Genomic DNA, 24,449 nt, shown 5'->3' on the forward strand with positions numbered 1-24,449 from the left:
GTTATTTCTGAATGTTTCAACAAGCTGCATGGCTGCACAGCGCAAAAAGAAGGGTTCTGAAGTGAGGACAGAGATTTGGGTTCTAAGTCTCAACATTTCCTGAAGTTGAGGCAACAAGGAGACTTGCAGAGTTTTCTTTCAGTCATTAAATGTGTAAATTATGCATCATTTAATCCTTCTGAACTTGAATTCTCTCAACTGGAAAAAAGAGCAGGGGAGGTCTATAGGCTGCTCTTATACGTACCTAAATATGTACCATATTTACAACCTCTCTAAAGGAGCTTTACATGCTTCAGAGGCAAGCAAAGGGAACAAGTGGACATTGTCACAAAGACAGGGATTGTCCCCCTAACCAGAGGTGCTCTATCTCTATACATTTTATAAATTAGGGAGACTAATCAGTTTTGTTTGAAGAAAAAAGTTTTTTTGCTGATTTTTTAAACCATGAGTCTAGTATAAAAATTTTATTTCTAAGGGCATTTTTGTTTCTGAGTATTTATGATGTCAGTAGAAAAAAAACAAAAAAGTGTAACTATATATCTATTGGTATGTATTTGCCCATGTAGTTAAATAAAAAGCATCTCAAATTCAGTCTTGTGGAAAACTAACACTCAGTTTTCTCCTTAAAAAACCCACGGCCATCGAGTCGATTCTGACTCTTAGCGACCCTATAGGACACAGCAGAACTGCCCCGTAGGGTTTCCAAGGAGTGCCTGGTGGATTCAACCTGCTGACCTTCTGGTTAGCAGCCCTAGCTCTTAACCACTACACCAACAGGGTTTCCCTTTTCTCCTTATGTGCATATAATTTCTATACTCTTAAAAGAGCAGTTTTTAAAAAAGTTGTAAAAGGGGGCACCTCAGGCCCTTTAAAAACTTCTTTACATCATTATTTTTATGCAAGAAAGGACAGCCTAATTTCAAAGTCTGACACATCAGAAAGATCATTTTACCTTCACTAAGAAAATTAATACTACAATAAACATTTTTTATATCACTAAAATAGATATTTAAGCAAGGGTACCATTTTACAACTTTAGAACAATGTTAACACCCAAATTCTGAATATTTTCAGTTTCTACATTGTGCTATTTAGGGTAAGCTAAACCAAAAACCAAAACCAAACCCACTGCTGTTGGGTCAATACCGACCCATAGCGACCCTATAGGACAGTAGAACTGCCCTACAGGGTTTCCAAGGCTGTAAACTTTAGGGAAGCATACTGCTACATCTTTCTCCCAAGAGCAGCTGGTGGCTTCAAATGACCAACCTTTCAGTTAGCAGGCCTGTGCTTAACCACTGTGCCACAAGGGTTCCTTTAGGGTAAGCTAAGTAGTAATATTTAAGAAATTATAAAATCTTGTCAGCAGTCCGACTAGTGTAGCCTCCTTAGTCTATTAGTCCCATTAAAATATAATTTTTATAATTAATTTTTAATAACAAATGTTCTTAAAAAATGCTTACGGAATTGAATTAACTGTAATACCAAACCAAAAAACCAAATTCGCTGCCATCAAGTCAATTCCGACTGATAGCGACCCTATAGGACAGAACAGAACTGCACCATAGGGTTTCCAACGAGTGGCAGGTGGATTTGAACTGCCGACCTGTAGGTCAGCAGCCGAGTTCTTAACCACTTTGCCACTAGAGCTCCTTAACTATAATAGAATATCTAAATCATAAGTAAGGCAAAGATATAACACTAAAATAGAAAACAGGTTAGAAATTAAAATTCGCCACACTCAGAAAAACAACAATGAAATATGTACCACACTTTGTTCTACATTAAGAATTGTCACATGACATGCATTTTGGAGATATCCTACCTGATATCCTTGCATGAAATTTTGCAATTTATAAAACACATACTTACTTTCAGGACAATTATCTAATATTAATACATAAATAAAACACTAATTAAACACACATACCACATATAGCATGCAACTAACAAAGCAGTCATGCTCAAATGAAGAAACATGATAGAAAAATAAAGGAGAGAGAAAATGTAGGAAGACATAATTCTAAGGATATAAGTCTATTTACATGAAGTCCTGATTTCTATTTTGTTTTGTATTCAAGCCATTTAGCTTTTACCTAAAGTATAAATGTTAACACCAAAGTCTTCACTCCTAGGTTAGAAAGTCATTAAAATTGAAAAGCACCTCTAACAGGATCAGCAAAATAATTTTAGAGCATTTTAATAAAATTCTTTGTTTTTGTGGCCTAATCTTTAAAATTATCAGCACTATTAAAAGATGTTATAGTACCAATTTTGTTCCTAGAAAGGTTTTATCTAAACTCTTATCACATATTATCATTTAACTTAGAACTTTTAAAAGTAGGTTGTGGTTTACTATAATCGGTTCCATCCCTTTATGTTGAAAACAACCTCAACACAGTGAATCGCTTATTCCAAGCTGCACTATGTTTAGTATGAAGCTCGAGAAAGATTTTCAACAGCAATGGAAATAGTATAGTCTGAATGTAGCTATTTAAAAACTTACTTAACTAAGAAATCTGAACGCCTGAATGGTTGAATTAACTGAGAATTTACTATACTTGACCAGACTCCTGAAGTAGCACCACCTGGCTGCAGTGAATGCTGCAAGGCTGTGAGCACCCTGTGGCTTTTTATACTGTCCTTGCACAATGAAAGTGACAATGGCAGTGCTGATGGTTGATGACTTCTAATTACATCCCACTATTTAGAGATACTCAAACATTTGTAAACAAACATATGTAACGAAAGGGAAACCTCAATAAATTGATGTACTTCAGGTCAGTCAAATCCTCAAAAGGAAAAAAGAAGAAAGGAGAGGGGAGGAGAGGAAAGCCTGCTCCCCAGCGAGGCAGCACACAGGAGCTCTGCAGAGGCAGCCAGCAGGCCCTGGGTGGGCAGATGGCGCACAAGGCCCCCTGCTCTAGTGCTGCACTCTCCAGTGGTTAACAAACAGCAGCACCTGTGACCAAATGCCTTCCAGGCATCAGCACTGGCATGCTGCTGCTTACTGTCTAGCTTTCCACTTGAACAGGAGCCTCGATAACTATTAGAGAAATCACTGAGGTGACTCAGAGCGTCTCTAGTACGGTGCCGTTTATGCCACCTACTTAAATACTGTTTTAATCTTTAATTACATCTTATAAAATATAAGATATATTGGTTAAGTCTTTAAAATATAATAACATGAGCTATGCATGATAGGCCAGTATCAATATAAGCTTGTAACAAATTTAACATTTATATAAATTGTCATTATTATAATCAGTTGGCTTCTAAATTAATTTAATATAGGTATAGCCTGCTTCAAAGAACTGATTGACTCCAAAAATAATAATCACCACGAAACAATTTCTGTAGAGAAAATCTCACCATCCTCTAACTTTTCAAGTGACACTGGAACTTGGGGAAAGTCATTCTGTAAATTAAGATGGCAGTTTGTATGATGACACACTGGGCCTTGTAAGAACGACCTGCCAGCCCCCTGAGAACGGATGTTTCTTCAGTAGCCAAGTACCAGGATCCTCTGCCACCAGCGGCCACATCACACACTAAGCAAGACTCCAAACGTGTCACCCATGAGGTCTTGGAGCCCAGAAATGTCTCCCCTCTAGCTTCTTAAATCTAAATGTATGTGTATCTTATCATAGAGGTGCATTCATATGACATTTCCCCACTAAATTCCACAGATTAATTACAGCATAATTGTTTCATTTGAGACAAAATGTTCTATGAAATGAATGTTTCCAAGTCATTTAAACATGTTTTTACTGTGGTATTTATAACAATACCTATATTAGTATCGTTTCCTCTCTCCTTTATAGTAATAGTTATAGTACAATAATAGTAATAGTTATTACTATTAGGAAAAAAAATTGTTGACATAATTTCTAGCTACTGAATAAATGGAAAAACAGGATTCAAATAACCAAATACACAAAAACACCAGGCTTCAAATGAACACAACATTATCCTACCTGAATATCCCCAGAGAAGTTGTTGTGCTAGAATATAATTAAATCCATTCTTAGAAAAGGCCAGAATTGTCAAAATTTTTACATGATGGCTGCAGAAACTACTTTGTATCTTAAAATAATGCTGTTTTCAGAATCTATATCATCTTTACACACAATTATGTAAAACAAAAGCCATAAACATAGCTCCAAATACAGCAGAATATACATCCAAGATTTAAACAGGTATTTCAATACATATCTAAATAAAAAGCACATAATAGTGTAATCTTAGTAAAGACAAAAAAAAAAGGAGTATGTACTTTATATAATAAATAAATTACATTTCATCTACATAAATAAAGTCATTTGATAAATTACCACTGGGCTTTTGCATAGGCTATCATCAAATGATAGTCAAAGATAATATAAATGCAAGTAAAGAAAATAAAGAAATCTGATTTTTAAAAATCAGAATAAAATTAATTCTGACTTCATGATAAAGAATGAGAGATTTTATCACATATTTCCATTGATTGGTAACCACCAATATTTAAACACTACTAAGATGGTTCCATTGAAATCTAATCCCTCCTCAGCTCAGAGCAAGTCATTTATTTGATCAAGTAGACCTCTATAACTCTGTACAAAGTTTTGTATTTGGGTAACTTACACTAAACTCAGCAGCTAATATAAAGACCACTGACCTTACCAAAGGAACTTAAGTTCTTCCAATCTTAACAACCTCCAAGTTACCTTAGGGGCAGTCATTTTGTCAGTCAAACAGTATTTACTGAATGCTAAAAATAGAGAAATGAACACAATAGACATGGACCTAGATCTTCTGAATCTTATTAGGTCTAATGGGAAGGCAGATATTAAATAAGCTATTACAAGTAAAGAGTTACCCGTGTGTAAGTGCTGTGAAGAAGCACTCAATGCTATAGTTATAATAGCAACTATACTGCAACCGTGGCAGTGGAATGAGACCAGGGGACAGATATAGAAAATGTAATCAATACAAGCTGGAAACTGTGGGGAACAAAGAAGACAAGCTGTGCAACTAAGTGAAGAGTAGTGTCATTTTCAACAGGGTCATTCAAAAGGAGAAACAGATTTGGGGAAAGGAGGAGGACTAACATTTTGAAAATGCTGATTTTCAGATGATTATGGAACTCCAAGTGCAAAATGATAACAATAGCTACCATTTTGTCAGCATTTATGATGTGCCAGATATTGTGTTAAATTATATATAAGCATGGGATCTTGACAGGTGGGGCCGAGATGGTGTAATAGTCACACACTTCCTGTGTTCCCTCTTACACCAAAGACCCCAAAAAACAAGTCAATCAATTATATATGACAATCTAGGAGCCCTGAACATCAAAGACAAAGTTGAGTCAGCCTGAGCAGCAGGGAGAGGGAGAGACAGTTTAGAAGCAGCTAAGAGGTGCCAGACTTGAGCTAGCTGGCACCCTGCAGGCTGGATGGGCTGATCCACTCAGGCTGAGGCAAGCAGTAGCGCTCAGGACGCATTTTACCACGTCGGGAGAGAGTGGGTGGTCGATAGCCTGCACAAGCCTCCGGAGCCAGGGGGCAGAGGGACTGGATCCGCAAAAGTTAAGTGCAAGCATCTAACGTACTGCACTGGGACTTTCCCAGTGGAGAAGTGGCTCTTTCCCCCACCCACCACCCTCCCCTCTCTTCTCCATACCAGTCCAGCAGCATTCAACAACTGCCTCACTCCCTAAATTTGAAATAGGAGCTATTGTTCCCAAACCTGTCCCCCAGGATTAGGGAAAATAAAAAAAAATAAAGAAAAACTCACCAACTCCCCTAAGCCAGGTACTCAGGACTAACCACGCCCAAACCAGTCTCGCGGCTTTAAAAAATTGCCACAACCCCTAAGCCGGGAACTTAGGGCAGGCACTGCCCCTTTGGCTAGGCACAGGCATAAGAGGTCCACAGAACTTGAATGCCTTTCACCCCTGCCTAGATCTGTGTGGGCCCATTCAACAGCATAGGCCCTCATTAGCAAAGAACAATAGGGTATACACCTGAAGCCTATTTTCAACTGAAACAGCCAAGAGGGAGTGGCAGATTCGAGACATTTGACATTGACTTGCCCATTAATCAGGGTCCTCACCCACCCACATCAGGGGCCTGAGGACTGGCAGATTCACCCATTCCACCTAGCCACCAACGACAGGGGTCCAAGAATGAATGGTTCCTCTCAGTCTTCACAGCCAACAGCACTGGGTACCCAAAGTCTGGCTGCAAAACTCACCCACCTATGCGCTCTAGCAGACAGGGACATGCCTTCCATGTAGGCACTAAGGGCACCCATCAGTCCCCTACCTTGCTAAGCACATAGACCCCTACTGCAGCCAGATACCTGTGCCTGCTCCAATCACCCCTACGTAGCTCTACCTATCTAGGACTGTAGGTGAGAACCTGCACCACACATTCAGTGACCGATGACCTGAACACCTGAGCTGAATTCACAAAAGAAAAGTAAACAGACTCCTGGGCTCACATACGTAGTAGCAGCTCTAACCACCTGGTGACAGGATGTGAGAGCTTCAAAGACACCAATAATCAAAGTAGCTCCCACGTCCAACCTATCTGGGCATATCAAAACAAAACAAAATGAAAAGGTAGGATACCGAAAGCAAATATACAATAAATGAATATAATAACGTATTGATGGCTCAGAGACAACAGTCAATATCAAATCACATAAAGAAGCAGATCAAGATGGCTCCAGCAAGCTCCCAAAACAACCAGGAAACCTCTCGGAGGAAGAGAAAGTCTTGGAATTACCAGAGGTAGAATTCAAAAGATTAACAGACAGAGCTCTTCAAGAGATCAGGAAGGAGATCAGTCAAAACTTAGACCAAGACAAGGAACACAGAGACAAAGCATTAGAGGAATTCAGGAAAGCTATACAAGATAAGAACGACAAATTTAACAGGCTGCTAGAATACACAGGGAGACAGCAAATAGAAATCCAAAAGATTAACAATAAAGTTTCAGAATTAGACAACTCAATAGAAAGTCACAGGAGCAGAATAGAGGCAATGAAAGTCAGAATTAGTGAGATTGAAGATAAAGCACTTGACATCAATTTATCTGAGGAAAAATCAGATAAAAGAATTTAAAAAAATGAAGAAACCCAAAGAATTATGTGGGACACCATCAAGAGGAAAAATGTGTGAATGACTGGAGCACCAGAACAAGGGGGCATAACAGAAAATACAGAGAGAACTACTGAAGATTTGCTGGCAGAAAACGTCCGTGATATTGTGAAAGACGAGTAGATTCCTATTCAAGAAACTCATCGAATCCCACATAGGGTAGATCCCAAAAGAAAGTCACCAAGGCATATTATAATCAAACTTGCCAAAATCAAAGATAAAGAGAGAATTTTAAGAGTGGCTAGGGATAAACGAAAAGTCACCTACAAAGGAGAGTCAATAAGACTAAACTCTACCTACTCAGAAGAAACCATGGAGACAAGAAGGCAATGGGATGACATATATAAAGCCTTCAAGGAAAAAAATTACCAAGAATTATATAATCTAGCAAAACTGTCTCTACAATATGAAGTCGAAATTAGGGACTTTCCAAATAAACAGAAGTTAAGGGAATCTGTAAAAACCAAACCAAAAATACAAGAAATATTAAAGGGATACCCCAGCTAGAAAACCAACAATATTAGACAACAACCCAGGACTAGAACACAGGACAGAACAACCAGACATTAACCCAGATAAGGAAGTCGTAAAAGTAAGTTAAAGCTAAAACACTGAAAATAGGGAAACAGAGACATCAATATGTAAATGATGATAACATTAAAACAAAAAAAAAAGGGACTAAGCAGTGTAGTCATAGAACTTTCATATGGAGAGGAAGTTAAGGTGGTATCAAGAAATAAAAGATTGGTTTAAACTCAGAAAAACAGAGGTAAATTTTAAGGTAACTACAAAGGAAACTAACAGGTCTACTCATCAAAATAAAAAAGAAGAAAAATATAAAGACTCAGCAAATACAAAATCAACAATGAAAAAGCTGAAAAGAAAATACAGGAAGAAAAATGACTCAGCACAGAAATTAACTGGAACAAAGAAACTGTCAATACTACAAAAAAAAAAAAAAATACATCAAGATAACAGCACTAAGCTCATACCTATCAATAATTACACTGAACGTAAATGGACTAAATGCACCAATAAAGAGACAAAGAGTGGCAGAATGGATAAAAAAACACGATCCGTCTATATGCTGCCTACAAGAGACATACCTTAGACTCAAGACACAAAGTAAAACTCAAAAGATGGAAAAAATATATCAAGAAAACAAAACACAAAAAAGAGCAGGAGTGGTAATATTAATCTCTGACAAAATAGACTTTAAAGCAAAATCCACCAAAAATGATAAGGAAGGACACTATATAATGATTAAAGGGTTAATACACCAGATGACATAACCATAATAAATATATATGTACCCAATTACAGGGCTCCAAAATACATAAGACAAACTCTAACAGCATTGAAAAGAGAAACAGACAGCTCCACAATAGTAGTAGGAGACTTCAACACACCACTTTCGGTGAAGGACAGAACATCCTGAAAGCAGCTCAACAAAGACACAGAAGAGCTAAATGCTACAATCAACCAACTTGATCTCATAGACATATACTGAATACTCCACACAACAGCAGCCAAGTATACTTTCTTTTCCAACGCACATGGAACATTCTCCAGAATAGACCACATACTAGGCCATAAAGCAAGCCTTAACAAAATCCAAAGCATTGAAATATTACAAAGCATCTTTTCTGACCATAAAGCCATAAAAGCAGAAATCAATAACAGAAAAAGCAAGGAAAAAAAATCAAACACATGGAAACTGAACAACACCTTGCTCAAAAACTACTGGGTTATAGAATAAATTAAGGATGGAATAAAGAAATTCATAGAATCAAATGAGAATGAAAACATATCCTACCAGAACCTTTGGGACACAGCAAAAGCAGTGCTCAAAGGTCAGTTTATAGCAATCAATGCACACATCCAAAAAGAAGAAAGAGCCAAAATCAAAACACTAACCCAACAACTCAAACAGAGAGCAGCAAAAGAGGCCCTTGGGCACCAGAAAAAAGGAAATAATAAAAATTAGAGCACAAATAAATGAAATAGAGAATAGAAAAACAACTGAAAGAGTCAACAAGGCCAAAAGCTGGTTCTTCGAAAAGATCAACAAAATCGATAAACCACTGGCCAAACTGTCAACAGAAAAGCAAGAGAGGAAGCAAATAACCAGACTAAGAAATGAGATGGGCGATATCACAACAGATCCAATGGAAATTAAAAGGATCATAACAGAATACTATAAAAAACTGTACTCTAACAAAGTTGAAAACCTAGAGGAAATGGGCAAATTTCTAGAAACACACTACCTACCTAAACTAACACAAATCAAGGTAGAAAACATAAACAAACCTATGACAAAATTGAAGAGGTAATAAAAAAAATTACCAGTTAAAAAAAGCCCGGCCCCAACGGCTTCACTGGAGGAATACTAAACTTTTAGAGACGAGCTACCACCACTACTACTAACGGTATTTCAGAGCATAGAAAAAGATGGAGTACTCCCAAACTCATTCTATGAAGTCAGCATAACCCTGATACCAAAGCCAGGTAAAGACACCACAAAAAAAGAAAATTAGAGACCAATATCCCTCGTGAACATAGATGCAAAAATTCTCAACAAAATTTTAGCCAATAGAATTAAACAACTTATCAAAAAAATAATTCACCTTGACCAAGTGGGATTTATACCAGGTACGCAGGGATGATTCAACATTAGAAAAACAATTAATGTAATCCATCACATAAAGAAGACAATAGACAAGAACCACATGATCTTATCAGTTGATGCAGAAAAAGTATTTGACAAAGTCCAACACCCATTCATGATAAAAACTCTCAACAAAATAGAAATAGAAGGGAAATTCCTTGACATAATAAAAGGACAGTTATAGAAAGCCAACAGCCAACGTCATCCTAAACAGAGAAAGTCTGAAAGCATTCCCCTTGAGAATGGAAACCAGACAAGGATGCCCTTTATCACCACTCTTATTCAACACTGTGCTGGAGGTCCTAGCCAGAGGAATAAGGCAAGAAAAAGAAATAAAGGGCATCCAAATTGGTAAGGAAGAAGTAAAAGTATCCCTATTTGCAGATGATTTGACCTTATACACTGAAAACCCCAAAGAATCCACAAGAAAACTACTGGAAATAGTAGATTTCAGCAAAGTATCAGGATACAAGATCCATACAAAAATCAGTTAGATTCCTCTACACCAACAAAGAGAACTTCGAAAAGTAAATCACCAAATCATTACCATTTACAACAGCTCCCAAGAAGATAAAATACTTAGGAATAAATCTAACCAGAGACATAAAAGACCTATACAAAGAAAACTACAAGATGCTACAGCAGGAAACCAAGAGACCTACATAAGTGGAAAAAACTACCACGCACATGGACAGGAAGACTCAACATTGCGAAAATGTCAATTCTACCCAAAGCGATCTGCAGATACAATGCAATCCCAGTGCAAATTCCAATGACATTTTTTAATGAGATGGAGAAACAAGTCACCAACTTCATATGGAAAGGGAAGAGGCCCTGGATAAGTAAAGCATTACTGAAGAAGAAGAACAAAGTGGGAGGCCTCACACTACCTGATTTTAGAACCTCTTATACTGCCAAGCTAGTCAAGACAGCCCAGTACTGGTACAACAACAGATGCAGAGACCAATAGAACAGAATTGAGAATCCAGATATAAATTCATCCACCTATGAGCAGCTGATACTTGACAAAGGCCCAAAGTCCGTTAACTGGGGAAAAGACAGTCTCTTTAACAAACGGCACTAGCATAACTGGATATCCGTCTGCAAAAAAATGAAATAAGACCCATACCTCATTCCATGTACAAAAACTAACTCAAAATGGATCAAGGACCTAAATACAAAATTAAAAATGATAAAGCTCATGGAAGAAAAAATAGGGATAACGTTAGGAGCCCTAATACTTGGTATAAACAGAATACAAACCATAAGTAACAATGCACAAATACTAGAAGAGAAACTAGATAACTGGGAGCTCCTAAAAATCCAACACTTATACTCATCAAAAGACTTCTCCAAAAGAGTAAAAAGAGAACTTACAGATGGGAAAATTTTTGGCTACCACATATCCAATAAGGGTCTAATCTCTAAAATCTACAAGATAGTGCAACACCTCAACAACAAAAAGACAAATAACCCAATTTAAAAAATGGGCAAAGGATATGAAAAGACACTTGACCAAAGAAAACATGCAGGTGGCTAACAGATACATGAGGAAATGCTCATGATCATTAGCCATTAGAGAAATGCAAATCAAAACTACAATGAGATACTATCTCACCCCAACAAGGCTGGCACTAATCCAAGAAACACAAAATAATAAAAGTTGGAGAGGTAGTGGAGAGATTGGACCACTGATGCACTGCTGGTGTGAACGTAAAATGGTACAACCACATTGGAAATTGATTTGGCGCTTCTTTAAAAAGCTAGAAATAAAAGTTACATACCATCCAGCAATCCCACTCCTTGGAAAATAACCTAGAGAAATAAGAGTCGTCACATGACTAGATTTATGCACACTCATGTTCACTGCAGCATTGTTCACAACAACAAAAAGATGGAAACAAACTAGGTGCCCATCAACAGACAAATGGATAAACAAATTATGGTACATACACACGATGAAATACTACGCAGCAATGAAGAACAATGATGAATGGGTGAAACATCTCACAACATGGATGAATCTGGAGGGCATTATGCTGAGTGAAATCAGTCAGTCACAAAAGGACAAATGTTGTATAAGACCACTATTATAAGAACTCAAGAAAAGGTTTGAACACAGAAGAAAACATTCTTTGATGGTTATGAAGGTGGGGAGGGAGGGAGAGGGAAATTCACTAGCTAGATGGTAGAAAAGAATCATCTCAAGTGAAGGGAAGGACAACACACATTACAGGAGAAGTCAGCACAACTGGACTAAACCAAAAGCTAAGAAGTTTCCTGAACATAACCAAACACTTGAGGGACAGAGTAGCTGGGGCAGGGGTCTGGGGACCATGGTTGCAGGGGACATCTCGGTTAATTGGCATAACAAAGTTTATTAAGAAAATGTTCTGCATTCCACTTTGGTGAGTGGTGTCTAGGGTATTAAAAGCTTTCGAATGACTGTCTAAGATGCATGAATTGGTCCCAACCCACTTGGAGCAAAGGAAAATGAAGAACACCAAAGACACAAGGCAAATATTAGCCCAAGAGACAAAAGGGCCACATAAACCAGAGACTCCATCAGCCTGAGACCAGGAGAACTAGATGGTGCCAGGCTACCATCAATCCATGACCACCCTGAAAGGGAACAAAACAGAGAGTCCCTGACAGAGTGGGAGAAAGGTACGGAGCAGAACTCAAATTCAGGTAGAAAGACCAGACTTAACAGTCTGACTGAGACTGGAGGAACTCCTGAAGCCATGGCCCCTGGATGCTTTGTTAACCCAGAACTAAAACCATTCCCCAAGCCCACTCTTCAGACAAAGATTAGACCAGGATATAAAACATAAAATAATACTTGTGAAGAGTTTGTTTCTTAGTTCAAGCAGATGCACAAGACCAAATGGGCGGCTCCTGTTCAGAGGCAAGATGAGAAGGCCAGAAGGGACAGGAACTGTTTGAATGGAAACAAGAAACCTAGGGTGAAAAGCGGGAGTGTGCTGTCACATTATAGGGATTGCAACTAATGTCACATAACAATATGTGTATAAATTTTTGTATGAGAAATTAACTTGAGCTGTAAACTTCCACCTAAAGCACAACAAAAAAATTATATATATGTATGCATCGTTTAATCTTCAGAGGAATGCCTACTATGAGTAAAATATTACAAAAATCTTTTCATTTCTTGCCCTACTGTGATAACACAAAGTTAGATGAAATTAAATTGGTTAAGTTAAGATTGCCTGCCATCCTCCATCCAAACCCTATTCTCATTTCTTTAACACCTTGCCCTCCTCCATTTTATGTGATTGAATCTTGGGGAGCCCACATACACTCTCATGGAGGAATTTCCCTGTATTACTATTTTAAATTGATGAGGAAGCAAAGGCTCAGAGAAGTTAAATAATTTGTTCTAAGTCACAGAACAAATACAAGTGTGAGCCCAGACTGGTGTGACTACAAAGTACAGGCTTTTAAACACCCCACTCCGCTCTTGAGACTGGGGTAGCAATTAAAGATATGGAGGTCTTTAAAATATACATGGAATTTAAGACACAGGAGTAGATGAGTATACTCAAAGAAAGTAAGGAACAACATAGAAGAGCTGAGGAAGGAGCCATAAGCTAACCCATCCTTAACGGGTGAACTGAGAACAGGAATTCACAAATAATCTTGACAAGCAGACCTTCACGTAGGAGGATGGAAGAGCAAATGGTACCACAGGTGCCAAGAATTTCAAGGAGTGATCAGTATTATCAAAGCCTTAAGGAGATCAGGTAAAAGGAATGAAAAAAATTCCACTGGATTTACCGTAATTACAAAAAAATCATTAATTGGTGATCTCAGCCAGACAATTTTAGTGGAATGAGGGTGGAAGCAAAAGTCTGTTTGTAGTGATAATGGACGATGAGGATTATAGGTAATTAGCATATACTTCTTTATGGAAGCAAGACTATGATAAAACCAAAAATATCAAACTCATTGCCACTGAGTCAATTCTGACTCATAGCAACCCTATAGGACATATAGAACTGTCCTATGAGGTTTCCAAGGCTGTAATCTTTACAGAAGCAGACTGCCGTATCTTTCTTCTGCGGAATGACTGGTGGGTTTAAACTGTGGACCTTTTGGTTAGTAGTCAAGCGCTTAACCAATGTGCCATGACAGAATGCAGAAAATGAAATCAAAGTCAAGTTAAAAACTCACTACCAGTGAGTTGATTCCAACTCATAGTGACCTATAGGACACAGTACAACTACCAAGAGGGTTTCCAAGGCTGTAACCTTAATGGCTGCTGTGAGTTGAAATGGACTCAACAGCAAACGGTTTGGTTTTTTTTTTTTTTTTTTTGGTTTAATCTCTATGGCAGCAGACTGCCACATCTTTCTCTCACAGAGTGGCTGGTGGATTCGAACCACCGACCTTCTGGTTAGCAGCCAAGCAGGCTTTAACCACTGTGCGAACAGAGACCCTAAAGTCAAGTTGTTTACCCCCAAATGAGAGAGTGAAGCATGTTTAACTACTAATGAGAAAAAGACCATAGAGGCAAACACTGAAAATAGAAGTAGTAATTTAATATTTAGCTAAACAATTTAAATGTAATACATGTATAGTATAAAATTATCAAATACTGAGACATTCTGTCTGAGCTATAAAATTAGAGAAGATGTTTAAACCATATGTGGCAGTATTTTCAAGACTGGAGAGTTCCAAAGCTTATTAGTAGTTACCTGGGGCTTGTGGAGGGAGATGCAAACAGGGACTCACTGCTTAGGGAACACTGAGCTTCTGTTAAAGGGAATGGAAAATTTGGAAATGGAAAATGGTAATGGTTGAACAACATGATAAACACAATTAATATCACTAAATTGTACGTGTAAAGAATGATGTAAAAGCAAATTATTTGTCACATATATTTACCACAATTATAAAAAAAAAAAAACTGGTCAATTAGTTTTTATTAATAACTGGTAAACAGAAGTCCACAGCGCTTTGTGTCACAAAACAATTAAGTAACCATTATTCAGAGCAAAAAATACCAAATAAAAATGTTATGTATGTTATACATTTGTGATGCTTCCTACCACACAAAAGAGGCTCCAAAAACATCATACTCTTGGTCCACACTCACTAATGCCCCACACCTCCGGAAAGTGGAATGGCTTATCTGATGGTAAGTTTAGAAAGAGAACTTGCACATCCTGAACAAGTCTCGAAGGGGCTGCTCTTCTATGCAGACTCTATAGTTAATCGGGGCAGGCCCTGTGGGAGGAAGCCCATGGGCTTTCGGTACTGCCTGTGACGAGACTATTGCGTTAATCTGTTAACTCTGGGGTTCAATCTTAGAAGTCCACTTGTCTTCCATAGACGATTTTCTCCAACAACACAATTATTTGTAATCGGAGAGACTTTTTTTTCTTGTCAAAGTCAGTTTATACAGTGGATAGACAACAAATAAAGGCATTGTTAGCATCTCAGGAAAACTCCAGCAGAAAATTGAAAATTTCCCCTCTGGGTTCTCCATTTACCGTGGGCGAAACAAAAACAAGCCTAAAAACAATATACCCTAGAAACTGGACCAGGCATTGAGATGACAACAAAGTTAAAGTTTAACAGAGATGTAGACATGTGGGTTATGGTACATAGACTAAAAAAAAAAAAAAAAAAAAAAATCTCCTTTATGAGGAGAGTAAGGAAATCATGAAAATGAAAATGTATTCCCTTTCACTTTAAGCAAAAGTAACACGTATGCCTTACAGCAAGCTACAACTGCAACAAATATTTGTTTCTGGGACTATGTTATAATTGTGGTTTGATGAGAACTGGCTGGTCCTAAAGACTGAGGAGCACAAAGCTCCTAGCACCACTCCTAACCCAGTGCCTTCTACACTGTGCCTGAGCAAGAGCAGCCTAGGCCCAGAGAAAGCTGCACTACATACACTCCATCTGCCCAAGATCTGTGGCAGCATCAGGGAAGAGAAGGGAAGGAGTAGATAAAAGGGAGAGAAGGGGAGGCGGAATAGAGGAGATTTTTTACGTCTATCTGCCTGACCTCTCTGCTTATCTCTTCACTAGTTCAGATCTCAGGAAAGGAAAACAAAGGCATCATTTACTGGGTCCCCATAAGTCCCGACATTATAATGCTCCCAAAACATTCAAATGTTAATGGCAAAAAAGTAGTATCAAAAACTAATTTTGTCTGGAACAACAGTACAAAAATAACAGGGAAGATGCACCGGAGGCAGTTATCCATCACTCATAAAGCAGCTAAAAGTATCCAAAAGGTTAAGATCAAGGTTATCAAGTAATCACAACAATGGTAACCTTAAACTTAAATATAGATAAAGAAAATGTGACCATGAAAACAATCCTGGGGAGACTGAACCACACATTATATTGATGAAACACAGAGAAGATTCCCATCTAGTGTGACAGTGAACTCAGAATCAGCGACAAAAACAACGCTCACCATGTGTCTTAGTCATCTAGTGCTGCTATAACAGAAGTATCACCAGTAGACGGCTTTAACAAACAGAAATTTATTGTCTCACAGTCTAGGAGGCTAGAAATCCAAATTCAGGGTGCCAGCTCTAGGGGAAGGCTTTTTCTCTCTGTTGGCTCTGGAGGAAGGTCTTTGTCATCCATCTTCCCCTGGACTAGAAGCTTCTCAGCATAGGGACGCCGGGTCCAAAGGACATGTCATTCTCCTGGCACTACTTTCTTGGTGGTATGAGGTCCCCATGTCTCTCTGCTTGCTTCTCTCTTTTGTATCTCAAAAGAGGTTGACTCAAGATACAATCTAATCTTACAGATTGAGTCCTGACTCATTAAGATAACTGCCTCTAATCCTACCTCATTAACATCAACACGCAGGAAAATCACATCAGATGACAAAACGATGGATAATCACACAACACTGGGAATCATGGCGTAGCCAAGCTGACATATATTTTTGGGGGACACAATTCAATCCATGACACCATGTGACCACAAAATAAAGAATCAGAATCTACAGTAGATGAGAAAATGAAAACACATACAAAGCAGGAAGATTCAACTTTGTAAATAGGCTGATTTTACCTAAGTTAACTTATAAATTCAACCAATCCCTAAAAATAGAACAAGATTCCCCATTCACCTACAGCTAGAGGAGAAAGTTGATTATAAAGTTCATATTAAAAAAAGAATAGCTAGAGAAAACTTAAAAAAAAAAAAAAGCGACAGGAAGGGAGGAGCTAGGCCTACCAGATATTAAATAATACAAAAAGTCTCAGTAATAATGACAGTGTGGTATTGGGACACAGACAGACCAATGGAAAATGGAATAGGCTGTAAGTGCAAAAACAGACCAATATACAAATGGGCATTTAATACGTGATAAAAACAGCATTTCAAATGAGTGAGAAAAGGAAGAGTTTTTAAACTAAGTGGTGTCAAGACAAATAGCAAGCTATATGGAGCCATATACCAGAATAACTACCAAATGGATTAGAAACAAACACCTTAATAAAAAAGTGAAACAATGCAGATACTAGCAGAAAACAAAGAGTAAAATTCTGGGTGTGGAGAAAACATCCTCAACTACGTCCCAAAATCTAGAAGCAATAAGGAAAAAGTTTCACATCTGATTATATAAAAATCAAAAAACATTACATAAAATAAAAAGACAAATGACAAACTGGAAGAAATATTTGCAACTTATACCACAAAGAGTAAACGCTGGGAGACAGGCAAGATGGTGGCATTAACAGTCACACACTCATGTCCCCCAATAACAATGCTAGAAGAAAACAAGTAAAAAAATCAATGCAACCAACAGTCTTGGAATTACGGACAGCAATAGAAGGGTTGGAGAATCAAAGTGAACACTGAATCTAGAAAAAGACAGAACAAGGTCAGTGGGAAAGCAGAGATTAACAGACCATCACATCCCACCCGTTGCCCGGCTCAGCATGGTCATTTTGGGATGGCTGCAGACAGCACCTACAAACAAGAAGCCCAGGGAAGGAACAACATGGAGGACACAGACCAGAACATATATATTGAGTAAATAGCCCTGGAAAGAAGCAGCAAGGTGGGCATGGCACATACAGGGACTAAGGAGGCTTGAGAGAGAACTGTATGTGGACACAACACAGATTTGAGTCCAGGGACCCCCAGGAAAGTGCAATCCAGGGAGAATGGTATGAACTGGAGTGTAGGAATTCCTATGCAGGAGGCAGTAAGTCTGGAGCAAACACCCCTGGGGAGGGGCACAGGGCAAGTGCAGCAGTGCAGGCTTGTGCTCCTGTGTCTCGGGAAATGCAGCAACAGGAAAAACACCAGGAATTGGATGCTGGACCACACGTCGGCCACAGGCCCCAGACAGCAACCAAGGGGGGAGATGTCCACCAGCCAAACAGCCCACCAGGAACTAGCTAGCCCCCCAAAATCACCTGCCACCGTGGAAGAACCAGCTCAGTGCCACTAGCCCATTGTGGGAGGGCCCTGCCAAGTGCCACCAGCCCACTGCAAATAGGTCCTACCCAGCCAACCAGTGGCCCTGATTCCAAAAGCAGATCTCTTAGGCATAACACTGGGACAACCTCCACCACTACTCTTTCCAATGCAGCAGAGAAAGGCCTGGGAAACTCCCTGCAGTCACCTGACAGCTGACCCAGGGCATGACGCGGACCACAGTATGTGAAGAGTGCACCCTGACACAGAGATGTGAGGCTGACACAGTTTGGGCCAAGACACCTGAGCAAACAGACTTGGGACAGCACAACTAGGTAAGTATTGCTTGGATAGGGGTTCCTGTAAATACTGGGAAGAAGCAATAAGGTGAGCATAGCGCAGAATGGTGAGCATAAACAGTGAAGACATGGGGTGAATCAGCAACAGCTGCCATTTCCAAGGTAGAACCCTGAGGCTGGTGCAATACAGCCAGCATTCCTAAGGAGGAATCATGTTGTGCATCTGTGTCAGCTGCAGCTCCTGGGTGCGGGCCTAGTATCAGAGCTGTGTGGCTGGTCTATATCTGTGGTGAGCAACCAGGGGCTGTCGGTAACCCCAACTGGGGGACAGGTACTGGAGGGGCATAGCCAGCATCTCTCGGGGGAAGTAATATGGTCAACACCTCCAACACTGGCACCGAAGGCGACCACAACCACAGAGTTCAGTGCTGTAGTGGCTGAGCCAGTTAGGGAAGTTAGAAGTCAACAGTGATGGCTGGCACCCCTAAGCAGGGAGAGAAATAGCGAAGCAACAACAACAAATGCACCTACACGGAAAGGCTGGAGTAGAAATAGAGAACTACATCCTTCAATAATATAAAACAATAATAATTACAATAATACAGAGGAAGGAGAGCAATCTTTAGAGAAGGGAAACAATCTATCTAATTTATCAAAGCAAAAAAAAACGAAAAACATAATGTCCCAAAGACAACAGACAATTATAAAACATACGAAGAGACAGGAAACGATGGCTCATGTAGATGATCGATCAAAACAAGCAGGTGGAAACTGTGCTGGAGGAAGCTCAGATAACAGAATTTCATGACAAAGACTTCACAGCATTAATATTAAGTATGTCAAAAGAGATAAAAGAAAACACAGAAAAAGATCTAAAGGAAATTAGGAAAACAGTACAAGAACAAAACAAGAATTTCAATAAGGGGATATAAATTTAAAAAACAGTTGGAAATACTGGAGCTTAACAGTAAAATAACACGAATGAACAACAAACACCATGGAAAGAAAACTGTAAAAAATACAAATATGTGGGAACTAAATAACACATTATGAAACAGCCAATAGGTCACAGAAAAAAATCAAGAGAGAAATTAAAAAAAAAAAAAAAAACAAAAAACTTAAGAGTCAAACAGGAATGAAAACACAACATACCAAAACCTATGGGACTCAGAGAAGGCAGTGAGCAGAGGGAAATTCACAGCAATGAATACCTACATTTTAAAAAGAAGAAAGATCCCAAATCAATAGCTTAACTCAACAACTTGAAGAATTAGAAAAGGAAGACCAAACCAAGCCCAAAGCAACCAGAAGAAATAAAATAATAAAGATGGGAGCAGAAATAAATGAAATAGAGAACAGAAAAACAATAGCGAGAATCAAAGAAATCAGAAGTTGGTTCTTTGAAAAGATCATTAAAACAGACAAACTACTGACAAGACTGACAAAGAAAAAGAGAGAAAATGTAAATATCTAAAATTAGAGATAAAAACGGGGACATTACAACTGATCCCACAGAAATGAGAGGATTGTAAGGGAAAATTACGAACAGTTGCACGTCAACAAATTAGATACCTTAGAGAAAGGGATAAATTCCTTGAAACACACAAACTCCCTAAACTTACTCAAGAATAAATTGTTGTTGTTAGGTATCATCAAGTTGATTTCAACTCATGGCAAACCCATGTGACAGAGCAGAACTGTCCCATAGGGTTTTCTAGGCTTTAATCTTTGTGACAGATTGCCAGGTCTTTCTACTGCGGAGCTACTGGGCAGGTTTGAACTGTCAACTTTTCAGTTAGCAGCTGAGCACTTAACTTCTACCATGTGGATCTCAAATGCCCCATAATAAGCAAAGATTGAATCAGTAATCAAAAACCTCCCAAAAAGGAAAAGTCCTAGACCAGATGGCTTCACAGGGGAATTCTATCAAACATTTACAGAAGTGATTCCAATTATATTTACACTTTTCAAAAAAATAGAAGATGAAAAAACAGTACCTAACTCATTTTATGAAGCAAGCATTGCACTGATACCAAAGCCAGACAAAGACACCACAAGAAAACTACAAACCAATATTCCTAATAAATACAGACACAAAAATACTCAAGAAAATTCTAGCAAACTCAATACAAAAACATATTAAAAGAATTATACACCATGATCAGGTGAAATTTGTCCTAGGAATGCAAGGGTGGCTAAACATTAGAAAATAAATCAATCACACTGTCTCAGTTACCTAGTGCTGCTATAACAGAAATACCACAAGTGGATGGCTTTAACAAACAGAAGTTTACTCTCTCACGGTTTTAGGAGGCTAGAAGTCCAAGTTCAGGGTGCCAGCACTAGGGGAAGGCTTTCTCTCTCGGTTCTGGGGGATGGTCCTTGTCATCCATCTTCCCCTGGACTAGGAGCTTCTCAGCACAGGGACCCCAGGTCCAAAGGATGTGCTATTCTCCTGGCTCTTGTTTCTTGGTGGTATGAGGTCCCCCATGTCTCTGCTTGCTTCTCTCTCTTATATCGCAAAAGAAACTGACTTAAGACACAACCTATCTTGTAGACTGAGTCTTGAGTCATTAACATAACTGCCACTAATCCTCCTTCATTAACATCATAGAGGTAGGATTTACAATGCATAGGAAAATCACATCAGATGACAAAACGGTAGACAATCACACAATACTGGGAATCATAGCCCAGCCAAGGTGACAGATATTTTAGGGGGACACAATTCAATCCATGACACACATTAATAGAACAAAGGGGAAAAAAAAACAGATGATCATCTCGATCGATACAAAAACAGCATTTGACAAAATTCGACACCCTTTCATGACAAAAGCATTCAACAAGATAGGAATAGAAGGGAAATTTCTCAATATAATAAAGGATATCTATGAAAAACCCACAGCTAACATTATATTCAATGGAGAAAGACTGAGAACATTCCCATTAAGGTCAGAAACTACACAGGGATGCCCACACACAATCACCACTACTATTCAACATCGTTGAATAAGGTTTCCAAATTAGGCGGAAGGAAGTAAAACTATCTCTTTTTGCAGATGACATGACTCTATACAGAGAAAACCCCAAAGAATCCACAAGGAAACTATTTGAACTAATAAACGAATTCAGCAAAACAGCAGGGTACAAGGTCAACACACAAAAATCAGTTGGGTTTATATACATTAGCAATGAGCCATCTGAAAAGGAAATTAAGGAAACGTTACTGTTTATAATACCATCTAAAAGAATAAAATACTTAAGAATAAGTTTAACCAGAAAGGGAAAAGACTGGTATACAGAAAACTATAAAACATTGCTAAAAGAAATCAAAGGGGACATAAACAAACAGAAGGACATTCTGTGTTCCTGGATTGGAAGGCTTAATATAATTAAGATGTCAGTACTATTCAAAGCAATCTATAAATTCAATAAAATCTCCATGAAATTTCCAACAGCCTTCATAAGAGAAATGAAAAAAAAAAAAATTCATCAAGTTTATATGGAAGGACAAGGGATCCTGAGTAACCAAAGCAATCCTAAAGAAAAATAAGGTAGGAGGATTCACACTTCTGACTTCAAAACATACTATAAAGCTACAGTAGTTAAAACAGCCTGGGACTGGTATAACAACAGACACATAAACCAATGGAATACAATTGAGAGCCTAGAAATAAGTCCATACATCTATGGTTTTCGACAAGGGTGCTAAATCCATCCAATGGGGAAGAAAGTCTCTCTTCAATAAATGGTGTTGGGAAAATTGGATTTCCACATGCAGAAGAATGAATCAGGATCCTTGCCTCACACCATACACACAAAAAAAAATTAAAAATGGATCAAGGACCTTAATCTGAAAACTAAAACCATAAAATTCACAGAAGAAAATGTAGGGACAAAGCTGTGGACCTTGGTTTTTGTGATGGACTGTCTGAAACAACAACCAAAGCATGAGCATCAAAAGATAAAATAGATAAATGGGACCTCATAAAAATTAAATACTTCTGTTCATCAAAAGACTTTATCAGAACAGTGAAAAGACAGCCTGCAGAGTGGGAAAAAATTTGGGGGGAACCATGTAATCAATAAAGATCTAATATCCAAAATTTATAACATGCTCCTATAGCTTAACAACAAAAAGACAAACAATCAAAAAATGGGTGAAGGACATGAACAGACATTTCACCAAGGAGGATTTTCAAATGGCCAACAAGCACATGAAAAAGATGGTCAAAGTCATTAGCTGTTAGAAGACTGCAAATCAAAGCCACAATGAGATACTATCTCACCCCCACTAGAATGGCAATGATCAAAAAATGAGGCTGTAGAGAAACAGAACCCTTATATCCACTGCTGGTAGGATTGTTAAGTTGATACAACCATTGTGGAAAACAGTTTGGCAGTTCCTCAAAGAGTTGAACATAGAGCTAACACACGATCCAGCAATTCCACTCTTAGGCATATACCCAAAAGGCCTGAAAGCAGTGACACGAACAGACATATGTACACTAATTTTCATTGCAGCACTATGCACAATAGTCAAAAGTTGGAAACAACCACAATGTCCATCAACGAGTGGTTACCAGGGGCACAAGGGAGGGGAAAGTGGGAATTTTTCCTTAGAATGCACTGAAAGTATGTTAATAGCAATGGGATAATTTCGGAAAAAGGTAGCAAGGTTGCACAACTTGAGGGATATAACCAATGTCACTGAAGTGTTCATGTAGAAACTGATGAACTATCGTATGTTTTGTTGTAAGTATATCACTATAATAAAAAAGAGTAAATGCCTCTGAAAATTTGGAAGCTAAAGACAACACAATAGAAAAATGGAAAAAATCAGTATGCACAGAGTCCACCACAAAAAAATGCAAACAGCTTTCCAACACCAAAACCCACTGCTGTCGAGTCAATCTCAACTCATAGCAACCCTAAAGGACAGAACAGAACTGCCTCCACAGGGTTTCCAAGGCTGTAAATCTTTACGAAGCAGACTGCCACATTTTTCTCCTATGGAGCGGGTGGTGGGTTTGAACCATCAACCTTTTGGTTAGCAGCCAAGCACTTAACCACTGTGCCACCAGAGCTCTTCAAACACCCTTTAACATATAAAATTGATACTCAGTTTCCTCCATAGAAAGACAAAGCCAAATTAAAATCACATTGAGGGATTACTTCTCACTTAACAGATGGCAAAAATCCACAAGCCGAAGTACAATGTGTGGGCCTAGCCATGTGGAAACCGTCACATGGCTGGTGGGAATGCCGAATGGCAGAGTGCCATGGGAGGGAGCGTGGAAGAATCTAGCAACACTGCACATGCATTTACTCTGTGACCCTGCAATTGTATTTCTAATCTAGTCCAAAGACACACTGACAAAAATTTGAAATGACATTTGCAAAACACCGTCATTGCAGCATCGTCTGTAATAGCAAGAGTCTAAAAACAACCCAAATATCAATCAATAGGAGATTAGTTAAATAAACCATGGTACAGTGAGGAGGACTTTATATACTGCTTTAGAAGGAGCAATCTCCAGAATATATATTAAATGAAAACAAGCATGGTACAAAACAATGCTTACAGTAGGCTATCTTTTGTGAAAGAAAAGGAAAATAAGAATATATATAAACACTTTTGCTCGAATTATCAAAAAGAAACAACAGAAAGATAAACCAAAAACTAACAAAAATGGTTACCAATAGGCAGAGGAAGGGAACAGTGGGGTGACAAGGGTGGAGCCCAGACAGACCTCTCTGAATTTACTCTGTTCTGTCAATTTGACATTGGAACTACTGATACATGAATATTCTACACAATTAAAAAAAATTAGAAAAATTTAAAAACTAACTAGAAAATGTCTTTGGTAAGTAAACCTAGATTTCAAAACATAAATAAATCATT

General features: G+C 38.4%; 1 protein-coding gene across 1 annotated transcript in view; it reads right to left on the reverse strand.

Annotated features, from left to right (window-relative positions):
- Nucleotides 1–24,449, reverse strand: part of SACS (sacsin molecular chaperone) — a 77,772-nt gene that overhangs the window by 13,643 nt on the left and 39,680 nt on the right. The gene's annotated exons all lie outside the window — the stretch shown is intronic.

This window comes from Trichechus manatus, unplaced genomic scaffold (assembly GCF_000243295.1).
Source record: "Trichechus manatus latirostris isolate Lorelei unplaced genomic scaffold, TriManLat1.0 scaffold00168, whole genome shotgun sequence".
Taxonomy (NCBI): Eukaryota; Metazoa; Chordata; class Mammalia; order Sirenia; family Trichechidae; genus Trichechus; species Trichechus manatus.